This window comes from Lycorma delicatula, chromosome 2, assembly GCF_047948215.1.
Source record: "Lycorma delicatula isolate Av1 chromosome 2, ASM4794821v1, whole genome shotgun sequence".
Classification (NCBI taxonomy): Eukaryota; Metazoa; Arthropoda; class Insecta; order Hemiptera; family Fulgoridae; genus Lycorma; species Lycorma delicatula.
The window spans coordinates 128,386,566-128,399,453 of NC_134456.1; the positions used below are offsets into that span (position 1 = coordinate 128,386,566).

The 12,888-nt window shown below is 28.7% G+C and overlaps 1 protein-coding gene across 2 annotated transcripts in view; it reads right to left on the reverse strand.

Annotated features, from left to right (window-relative positions):
* Positions 1-12,888, reverse strand: part of LOC142320250 (uncharacterized) — a 440,791-nt gene that overhangs the window by 236,540 nt on the left and 191,363 nt on the right. The window contains exon 3 of one of the 2 annotated variants that reach the window (XM_075357951.1): positions 1,982-2,192. The exons of the other annotated variant lie outside the window; for it this stretch is intronic. The gene's annotated coding sequence lies outside the window, so the exon portion shown is untranslated. The remainder of the gene's footprint in view (positions 1-1,981; positions 2,193-12,888) is intronic. 2 annotated transcript variants of the gene reach the window in all.

The window sequence follows — 12,888 nt, forward strand, 5'->3', positions numbered from 1 at the left end:
GACTAAAATAACTTTGAATATAGTGACATCTTAAAGTAAAAAAAAAAATTCATGATAATAATAGCAGTGCAAAAAATTGATAGAAATTTCATCGATTAAAAAAAACCAATGATTAGAATATTCGTAATTTTAATTGTTGTATAAGATCAGATCCTTTATAATGATATTAAAAAACTTTTTTTTTTACACGTAATTCCAGATTTGTACATTATGATAATGAGTTATTGATCAAACAATCAAAAACGTCAACAGAAACCAGTTCAATAAATATTCGGAATAACTGATCGACGCCGGTTGCTAAGACACCTACTTGAGAATTTTAATTTCATGACTGATAGAGAAATATTCCGGATAGGATTTACATAGAAATAAAACATGTAATAATTTAATAATTTTTATGTTTACAAAATACATTGTTTACCAATTACAAAAATTATAGAATAAAAGAATATATTTGTAAAAGTGTGTTATCATGTTACAAAAAAAGGAAAACGACAGCGATTATGAAATAAAACCAGCTAAAATAATATAAATGTTTTCTTTTTCTGTTTTTGCGTAAAATATCTCCACTCTAAGTGTTAAGTCAAGGAGAAAAGCTTACACTGACTACATCATGCTAAAACGAAGACCATTAATCACCCCCAAACCCAGTTTGTATTATTCTGTACCTTCTTTTCTAAATCGGTAAATTAAAATAACAGTTAAACAGCTAATTATTTATGTAGCTTTTTTTTATAAGCAATTTTCTTCCACAAGTTCGACTACTGTCATTATCTTTCTAAGCTAAAATAATCATTATAAATTGGATTTTTTTTTTAGTACTGATTTTTTATGTGAGAAAAAATACCAATCTTACCAGGATTTAACTCATAACAACAATCACTGGATGGAAAGTAGGAACTCTATAACTTAGGCACAGGAATCGAAAATTTTGACATTTATCACCTACAACAAACCGTGTATTCTAAAAGAAAAACAATTCACGATCGCGTGCAACAAAAATGACACATAAAAACCTACTCATATATTTACTAAACGAACAAATAATGTAATTAGTTCATGAAGCATAAAATTTTAACTCTAGACTGAAAATAATATGTAAGAAAATAAACTATTATAGAAAAATTAACATATAAACGATTTCTTGGTAAATAAAATAACAGTAAAAAATTTTTTTTATCAATTAGATCATGAACGGTTGAACGTGATTTTTCCTATAAGAAGTAAAAAAAAAATTACTTCTTAAACTTATTCAGAATAATATGCATAGTTTGACAGAAAACTAAAGCACAATTATACTTTAATTACACCAATCGGTTTTTTATCAAACAGAAAACACTTTTTTCTACGTTAGTTAAAAGTCAAAATAAGAAGAAAGTCTATTTAAATCAAACAGAGTTCATCAGTCGTATTTTCACCGATTTTAAAACTGAAGGTTTACGAGTTTAAAACAAAGAATTTATCACGTTTCATTCATTATTTGTCCTTAACACAAAATTTCAAAATTGAATAAGAAAGGTCGTTTTGACGCCCAGAAAATTCTCAACAAATACATTTCAATTTAAAAATTACTGATCTAATATCACTGCAAAGAAAATTTTACGGCGATCGATGAACTGTCAGGAATTAGGTCTACCTTTTAAATGGCCTGATTGGACATTAAATTAAATGCCATTCTCTAACTGGACATTATTTTAGCGCCCAAAAAACAAAGAAAAAATACAATTAAAACAACGAATAATATTTATTCATTCATCTAAAAATAATTAAAATATTTTTCAATCTTTTTAATAATTCATTACCATATTCTGCAATTTATTTTTGATGAAATTTCTTTAATTATAACGAAACCTATTTACATAAACAAATAAATTATAAATTTATTTTATTTTATTTCTGTAGTTTTATAAAAATATAGTAAATTTTGGTTTGTAAGTATTGAATAATTTAAATTATTTTATTTATAATATAATATTCTCACCTTGAAGATATATTTGATAAAACAATAGTAATAACGTGTAGGTGTGAAGTTAGGTTTACTCGTACATAAGCCTTTGGTCGCTCTGTAGTTGACGTTTATTCCTCGTTAAGGAAATTCCGTCGCTTGAAATTTTAATAACTTCTCTGTATTACCAAACAACTGCCATTCTCTTCAACCGCCGGTTAAAATTACACACACAAGGACCGCCAACCTGAAAATTACAGTTTGTTGTTTGACTATACACGCACATGTATAATAACTTTTAACATGATTGTAGAAGCACTAGAAAGGAAACTAAATTACTAGTATTAATAGAAACAGTTATTTATTTAGGACTGTAATTACAATAAAAATAAATTGCAATTAGTAATAAATAGTAAATTAATAACTATTACATAAATAAGTATAACTAATAGTAAGCTCAAGAACCATTAACGCAATAAAAATATAAAAAAGTAAAAGTTTATTTCGGTTGTTAAACAATCATTCTCACGGAATAAATATCAACGGAAATAGTAAAAATGAAAGTAAATATAAAAGACCTACTGATGAAAAAACATAATAATGGGTTAAATCAAATCATAGTTAATATTAATGGAAGATATTTAATTTTACTTGAAACGAAAATAAATATACTAATATTTTGTACATTAATAATGTAACATTTTGAAATTTAAGCTGACCACATCCATTCAATTGATATGGAATTACTGTGCTCTACAAAATTTTTCTTTACTTACAAGGTTTACAATTCCATCTCAAGAACAGTCGGGTGGATCGAACTGAAACTTGTCTCGCTCATTTTCTCGAGTGCTTTTCATGCCCACAGGAGAATGATTCAATTTTTGAATCATTTTTTTCTTCTTAGGAATCATTTTTTTTTCTTAAGAGACTTCTGTATAAATCTTAGTTGTTTGAATTCTGATGAAGAAATCTTAAGAATAAAAATTATAATTTGAAGTACGTTAGTTTATAGCTAACACTACACTGAAACCGAACTTTCAGTGTAGTGTTAGCTATAAAATTAGACAATAATTCTTTAAGGTAACTTAAATTACCTCTACAAAATTATCTCTACAAAAGGACAATTTAGTAAAATAATTAATTTTATTTAAACTGCTACATTGATTTGTTAGTAAACTAAAATTAGTACAACATTTTTATCTAAATTATATCAGATTTTAATAAATTATGAGTTACAAGATGAATAAAAATCTTAAAATAAAATTAATTGATAAATAAAATATTAAATTAATTGTTTTATATAGTTTTTTCTTACTCTTTATTATTCCTGAGGTGACAACTATAATCTAATATGAATCTAGTTGATCATTAACAGAAATATTTGTAATTTATCACAGTTTATTAAAACTGTGTTTTAATTATTATTCGGTATAAAAAATCTAATTCTAAATTTATAGCAGAAAAAATATGAACTAAAAACGGAATCTTTGAAAGTTAAAGGAAGAAGAATTTTTATATCAGGTACTAAGAGAAAATATAGAAAATCTTGCTTGTCTTTTAGTTCTTTACCCTTTTCTATCAGTTTAGACATGCAGAATTTTCAATATTTTCACCTACTGCCTTATGAAAATTTCCTTTCCTTATTGTTCAAAAACTTCTAACACGTTATTCACTTGTCCGTATATTTTATTACTCGTATAACTTTGTAACGAAAAGAGATAGTTCAAATATGTACTATACAAATATTTATATTTTCTTGTAAGAGAGAAAGAAAATAATGTACGTAAATATATTTAAACTAGCGCATAGTACAACTAACATATTCAACCAGCATTATTAATTTTTTATAAATCAGTGGACTATGAATTAGCATCTTCCTATTTGTATAATTGTCACTTTCGTTAAAAAAAAACTATTAGTTATATTCATATATTTTATTTAATGCAAGTTATGAAGCTTAATTTAAAATTATATTTATATGTATTGTAGTATCATAAAAATATCAAACATGAAAAAGTGGTTTTCATGTATACATCAAGAGTAACTTGAGTACTCACAATTTTTATTATTTATATATCCTATACATTAGATTTTCTAATTATATTTTTGGAGAGCACAGAGCAGAAAACTAATCTACATAGTTATGCCATATTTTATGAAGTTCAAGTCAACAGTACTTTTTAATCTTTACAAAATATTGTAATTTTATTATTATTGTTTTGGATATCTGTTTTAAAAATTAGTAAACTCAATAAATAGCGACTGTATTTTTTTTATTAAAATTTTCAAAGGATACATGATCTTATTTATAAACTTCGCAACTGCTAACACACAGAAATATTATCCATTACTTAAAATTGGTAGCAAATCTGAGTAACAAATGCTATTGTAATTAATAAAAAAAAAAATAAAATCAATGAAATAAATTTAAAAAAATGTACGTATAAAAAAAACTCTGTACTAAAGAATACAGAAGACTATCTTGTACAAAATTAGATTTTGTTAATATCTATGGTAGCTGTTTTCTCTATGGAAATTGAACCTTAGCAACCTTTACATATTTTTCTTTATTTTGATATTAACCCTTTTTCATTTTCTTTCAGGCACCTTCTCTGTTTAATCTTTCTTCACTTTGCGGACTGAAGGTAAAATAAAACCTACAATTTCACACGTTTCATAATTTTTTTTTCATTATTATATCTTCTTGCGTTACATTTTTAACAATATATTTACTTTAAACTTAAAGGTTAAGGTTGTCAAACCTTAAATCGAGCAAAACTGAAAAAAAACTCAACCAATCTTCATAAAAGTTTCACAAACACAACTTCAGATACACTACTACAATATATCTAAATTTGAGTGAAATTGATTCAATAATTTTTGACATTTTCGAGCCACAAATTTTATACATAGACATATATATATATATATATATATATATATATGTATATAAGGAAGATATTCACAAGTAAAGATTCGGCAACTTCACAAAACAGGGATAAAACTCAGAAAAAATCATCAGACCAGATCCAGAATAACTGAAGGCAAACAAAGACAAAATTATCGAAGAAATTAATCAGAGTACAACAAAAAATGGACAAAAATTTCTAACACTGTTCAGAATGTAATGCGTTGGGGGCACCCCTCAAGGTAACGTAAACATAGACGGTGAAACATAACTCTCGATGAGGCCATTGAACGAAGAATCCAGGCATGAAATTGAACATGGAAGATTTGCCATGAAGTTCAGAAACAGTCATCGAAAAAAATTAGAAGAAAAATGCACATACGACGATACTAGACTAAAACACAAGACAAAAACCAGAAAACACAAGAAATGGCACAAATTAGGAGAAACAGAACCGGAAATTTCTATAAAACATTCAGGAAAAACCTTAACGGTTATTAGCCTCCAAACCTCTGCTTCCAAAGAGCAGACGGAAAATACGAAAGAAAACCGCAAAATTCTCAGACAATACTTCAATAAACTACTCAACTGCGAGAAACCCTCTGAAAAATGAAACTTCGGAAAAACATTACCAAATCCAGACTCAAAGCCACCCACAATCAGAGCGATAGAGGAGATCATAAAACAATTAAAAGACAACAGGGCGCCCAGTGAAGATTGTATTATCACAGATCTGAAAGCTCAGAGACAAAAACAACACAAAGCAAATTTACAAACTTTTCACGGGAATTTGGGTCACGGAGGAAATTCCACAGGAATGAAAGTGTGTGTTAATTCACACATTACACAAGAAAGGCGAGAGGACAGACCACAATAATTACAGGGGTATCTTATTACTACCGGTCACCTACAAGATTCTCTCCAAGGCTTTCCTCTATAAACTAGAACCACAGGTAGATCCATAGTTAAATGCATATCCGGCAGGCTTCAGAAAAGGAAGATCATACGTCGAACAGATCTGGAGTTTGAGTACACGTTTGAAGGTTAGAGAGACAAACAACACTGTGGTCACGTTTGTGGATTTTAGGAAAGTACGACTCCATAGATTTCTTTGATACAGACTTAGACATGATGCTAACTCTCTGAACTGAGATGATAACATGATAATTAATACAGCACATAAGATGATAATTATGTTTGCTTAATTGATTTCTCTTGAATATTATTGATATATTATGTTATATTAAATTATATTTTGAAAAGTAAGATGAGTATTATTTTATCGCTAAGATTAATTTTACTGATAGGTAAGGTGGGAATTCCATCTCATTTATTTTATATTCATCGATTGTAATTATTCAACTTCAGATCATTGTTGATTGTGCTTGTTTAGTTCTGTCATATCGTTTATTTTATTGTTTTCTTTTATTAATTTTTATTTATTTTATTGAATATTGTTGCATTATTATAAACTCATTATGTATTGTTCCAAAGAAGTAATGCATAGTATTGTAATTTGCATTCTTCAAGGAGTATCAATTGATATTCCACTCATGGGATTATTTGTTATTCGATTTACTTATGGTTTCAATGTATGAAGAATAGATTTTAAATAAAGCATTGCAGCAATATATATATTGCTGCAATGCTTTATTAAAAATATATATATATATATATATATATATATACGTAATTTATAATCTTGTGGTGGCCCTGAAAAGAGTCGTTTTTTGGCATTAGCTCTGAGAAGAGCTGTTGGGTCCAGAAGCTGGTCTCCGGCGAAGTCGGGGATTTGTGGCTCGTCCATTGAAGTCCGACCGGGCTTTCCCTCAGCGGCAGTTGGGACCCCTTCTTTGATACTTTAGAAGAATACGGCGTAGACGGAAAAACAAGGAAGATAAAAGCAGGAGTTAGACAAGGAGACGGGCTCTCACCGTTGTTATTTAACGTGATCTTGGACAAAATTATCAAACAGTGGAAAAAACATATCAAGGGTATTCGTCTGGGAAGAACACAAGATATCAAAACAATCATCACACTCCTGGAAGTTGCAGATGATTCGGTAATACTCAGCAGCAATAGACAGGAAGCCCGAGAAGTACTGGAACTCTTACACGAAATCGCTGCTAAAACGGTGTTACTAATATCGTATGAGAAAACACAATACACGGGAAGGTAAAACAACGACACAGAAACCATACGTACAAAATACGGAAACATAGAGAGAATCGAAAAATTCAGATACCTAGGGGAATATATACAAATGAGAGGATCAAACAAGTCATCCAACACTTCAGAAAGCATACTGACTCACATCGTCTCACTATAACAAGTGAAATATTTCAAGTCAGCCAATTATCAGATACTGCAGGACAATTGTACTACCGGAGGCATTGCACGCATCAGAAACTGTTACAATTGGAGCATTCAGGCATCATAGAAACAGAAAGAATAGATCGAAAAATACTTAGAAAACGTTTTGGAGCAGTACATAGAGACGGCATATTGATGAAGAGACTAACCAGGGAATTATAAAAATGAACGGACACACTCACAGACGTGATCAGAAAATGCAGACTTACACTCTACAGGCATATACTGCGAAGAACAACAAGAGACTCATAAAGAGGATCTTCGGTGTGCTGAACGGTTCAATCAGAAAAACCAATCAGCATTATGAAATAGAAAAGGACCTAAGACAAACAGGGATCAACAGGGGAAATGATGGGAGAAATAGGAAAAATTAGAAACAAAATTATGAATTACGAAATTTAAAGTGAAAGAAAAGAAGTAAACAGGAGCAAAGTGGACAGAACACAGAAAACAGGAACAGTCAAAGAATGAAGAGATTTTGGAAAGAGAAAAAAAGGAGAAAACAACTTAGGATCGCATAATCATGAAAAATTCAAGTTCAAAAACTGTTAATAATGGCAAAAATGAACAACAACAACAACAATAATAATAATAATAATAATAATAATAATATATGTTACTTTTCACTCATAAGTGTGTATATGTTTATTATTATTATTATTATTATTATTATTATTATTATTATTATTATTATTGTAACTAACAGCAAAATCACAAAACTACATTGAGCAATTAATTTAATATATACGAGTATATATAGAACAAAAGGAAATTGGTTTAAAAACTGTTACAAGGAGAAAAAAATATTGATCCACTAACTATTCATGAAAGGAAATCTTCAAATCTGAAAAATGAACAGCTAAATTTGATAAAATTTATTAGATAATTCAAAGGTTTCCACCTTTTAAGCCTTAATAAACACGGTACCACTACTGTACAAAAGATTCGTTATCAAATGAGTCAGTTGGTCGTTAAATCGTTGTTCGAAATTTTAGTGAATGCTCCAATTTCCTATTTTAGTATATTTAGCCATATATTGTTGTATATAAATGAATATTTAATATACCATAGTATTCTTAGAATTGTCTTAGATATTTCTTTAGAAACTCTTCAGGATTTGAATTTGCAGAGTTACTAGATTTACTCTATAGCCAAATTCTATACATCGATACAAGTTTCAAAATTTCCTTGAACATACAATCTTAGATTTACTTAACAGCCTGTCTTCTAATCACATTCTTCCCTCCGTCAAATCAAGTTTTTTCTTTTTTTTATCTTTACGAGTATTTACCCGTATTGATATTTCGATATTTAAATGCCATAATTATTCTTATACAGATAAGATGCAACCACGAGTTATCTGGATTCATTGACAGATCGGGGGCTCCTTTGGGCTATGATTTGGGACCAGTCTTGTACTCAGTTTTCACTCTGGACTTTCCAGCTCGAACCATGTAACTCCTCTCCGGATCATCGCCTCATTTGCTAATGACACACCGATCCTGGCTTTTGTTAAAGACCCTCATCTGACCTCGGGAAAGTTTTAATCGGCGTTAGACCTGATCGGCGAGTGGCTAACAAAGTGGAAAATAAAAGTAAATCACAATAAATCGAGTCATGCCACGTTTGTGTTAAGGAAGGATGACTGTTCCCGGGTCAACCTAAACAGCATTTTCATCTCACATTCTGACAGAGTACGATAACTCGGGCTTCCCCTTGATCGTCACTTGACATGAAAGAACCATTTTTAAGAAAAGAGAAAAGAGCTAAACATCAGGTTTGATGAGCTTTATTGGTTGTTGAGCCGGGGTTCATATTTGTCGCTGTTCAACAAAACGTTAATATTCATGATCATTGGAAACCCAATCACACTGTTTGTATTATGGTATACATCAAAGGGATACGACGAGCAAGAGCAACATTGAAGTTATACAACGTTTTCAGAATAAGTTAGCGGGAATCATTACAGAGGGACCGTGCTTTGAACGGAACGAAGAAAAAATTCATAACTATCTGTAATTGCCTTTTGTCCAAGAGGGAATCAAACGATTCGGTTAACAACGGCTAGGTAATCATGGGAAGTAGCTAGCGCTAAATCTTCTAGACAACAGTGAGGATGTCCGGCGACTCAAATGTCATGTGCTGGGATTTTTTATTTTTTGTTAGGGTTTTACGGGCCTTTTGTACTTTTTGTGGAGTGAATATATGCAAGTGAATTTGTACAAATGAATTATTGTCTTATTTTAAATGTTTCAGTGAGGAGATTCATTGAAAACCCTCAAGTGCTTATTATACTCTACATATGGCTCCTTCTTAGAACCGATTATAAATAAACAAATAATGATACAAAAAAAATAAAACGATAAAATGAAAACTAAAGGGTTACAAAAAAGAAAAACATTAAAAAGAAAGCAGGACACGACAGAAGGCCAGGAAAGACAGGAGATACGTTTTTATGAACCTAAAGATAGAATTTCGCAGCGAAAATAATTCTTTATATTAGGTGGTCGGTTTTAAGTATTTTAAGAATAATACAAAAAAATAAAATCAGTATGCTATGTTAATATTTATATTTCCCACTACTGAAATAATTAATGAATAACATTTTCAACTTCTTGGTTTATTTGTTAACGAATTATTTTTTTTTAATGCCTAATGTTATAAAAAATTAATAAAAATAAAATTATTAAAGGAAGTTATTTTAGTCTTAATTTGACTAATTAAAAAGAAATAAATCAATGTTTTCGAAACTCTCTGATTTTCTTATTATATAAGCTTGACAAAAGGAATATAGGTGCTTTCAAGTTCTAACTCGGTCTCTAACAAAATGACAGCAAATCAATCAAATCAGTTAAGATTCTCAATAAAATAAAATTATTTTTACTTTAACTAAATTAAAATGCTTGTCAACAATAATTTATGATATTTTTGAAGCGTTTATTAAAATAAAAAGAAATTTAAAAGGTTTAATATATCTGTATAATGATAGAGTAAGAATAAATATAAATTAACTTTATATTTAGCTAATTTATTATTTATTTAACTTTATTTATATTAACTTTATGCTCACCACATCGTTTGACTTAGAAATTATTAATTTGCGTTAGAGGAGCTAGATTCGAAATAAGCTTGACTATTTTAAAAATGCTATTAAAATTTATCACGTCTAAGAAATAAGCAGAAGAAATATTTTTAATTTCCGTCCATCTTCTGTAAAAAAGTTCATTATTCTAATTCATCCTGTCAATTTTAATCAATAAAGAAAAATAATTTACCAAATTAAATTTGGTAATTTAATTTTTTCCATAAATTTTATGAATTTTTGCGATATTTAAACAATTTATAAATTAAAAAAAAAATTATATTAAAAAAATTGATAATTTAATCAAATTTAAAAAAAAAATCAATTATAAAAGTAATAACAATAACACTTTAAATTAATCAATTATTACTTTTTTTAGAGTTAATTTACCTTAAAATTAATAATGAAATTCATTTTATATATATCTATTCTTATTAAAATAAGAATTTTGAAAACATTTTGGGCTGTTTTATTGTCAACAAAAAAATTCTTTAAATACAAATAGTACCTTCTACCATTGCAACAAACTTGGAAATTATTCCCAGTTAAAATCTGATTTACAAAAAAAATTCAAATTTGTGGGTTAAAACTACTAAAGTTAGAAAAATCAGTAAAACTTCATTTGTTACTAGTTGGATGCTTTATTATTATTTTCTCCAGATATATTTTATGGCATTATCTCTAATGGTTTTCGTTGGACAGCGAAAATCACGCATTAAAATTTTCATTTAATCCAACCAACCTTCTGACATAACTAATGTAAGAGAATAATCTTTTATAAATAAAATGCAGTTTATTTTAAAGATCGACCTTAAAATTCAGCGAAAAGCCTTATTGACTAAGCCAACAATAATACACAGCTATGTTAAAAAGGAACTGAATTCTTTTTTCTCAAAGAGACAAACCGCATTTTAAATCTGTCTATTCTTAGGAAGAGGAAAGTGGTTTTCATCCCTTTCGGAAGTTAATAACAAATCCATATCGCAGTGAAAGTTTTCCAAATGACTGAAATAATATATTGAAAATTTTACTTCACTTTCTATGAGGCATCCATACATTTTCATAAGTACAATAAGTTTCATACATTAATTATAAGATATTTTGATAAAACAACCTATCCCTGAAATTTATTATAGACTAAATTTATATAAATCTCACTCGGAAGTTATAAATCTAAAAAGCCTTGTTTTGTAAAAGACGTAAAAACTGAATTAAAAATACTTTCCTTTCCTGAGATAATAAACCAAACTGATCATCCTTCAACATTTAGCCATATATTCACTTTAATTTAAGGAATACTACTTTTATTACAGTGAAGGTTATTTCTGATTCCCCGTAGGTTTTAATAAAAAAATACTGTATAACGCACACAAGCTCGGATTTAGGCACAGGTAAAATGGAATCAAACGTAGGGAAGTGAATTTTATGTGGATGGCATAGTCTTTTAAGCCAAAGATTGCTAAATTTGAAAAAAAAAACATGCTGAGTTTAATTAATTAATTGAATTTTGCTTATCTGTATACATAACACGTATCGTGACAAAAAGGGGATACATTTTCTTGATTTGCACTATCTTCGTTAAAGTCCCAGTTTTTCTTATGGGTGCGACACATGACATAAAACAGGTAACAGTAGAATCGCTTTAAAATAATAATTTTAAAATGTTTTGATGTTAAAAACGTTTTTAAATATTAAAAATAACAATGAACTGTTCGAAAGAGTTTACTATACACACAGACTACAGAATATCTGTAACGACTGCACTGCGTTGACCGTAGGTTTAACAAAGTGAAAGTCGATTACGTGCAGGGTTGAGTGTCACCTGATTATTGGCAGAATTGGCATAGCCATGTTCAACAACAGTACAATATACTCGGCTCATTGTGACAATTGGGATCCGCTTCGCCCTCAATTTTCTAAGTAAAATTAGCTGGAGATGCTGTTCCTAACAGTTATCCGATTTTCTGGAACGAATGTTTTCTCATGTCAAGACACAACAAAAGTTAGGGAAGCTAATTACAAGTTTTAATCTATTATTTATTTTTTCTATTTTATATTATTTTTTATAAAAACAACTTAATTATGAAAAATAAATAACTGTTAAACGTTATTAACATTACATTCGGGTGTTTGCTTTGTGAAGTTGCAAACAGTTTTTATTGGTTGAAGCGTTAAGTACAATATTTTTTTATATCGTCGTTACCGTTCGTTTTTATAGCTTGAAGAGAATGTACGTTGCGTCATTGCTTAATATTCCTTTGTTTATGTTTTCGTAGAGAAATGACACCTTATGTATTATGCTAATGGTGATCATTCTTATCATGAAAACTAGTAAAGATTTGTTGTAATACGTTCGTCTTTTCCGTTCCTCTGCAGAGAATTAATTATTTTTTAGAGACTATTTATTTGTTAACTTATTTAAAGTAATTTAATTAATCGGCTGATTTGTATATTTTTAATTCGTAATTTTAATTTTTCTTTTTAACCATATACAATACATTTTTAATAATTATGTATAATAAATTTCGAAATTAATTATTTACTGGTGGTAAAATATTATTTGATGAAAAAATTGTTTAC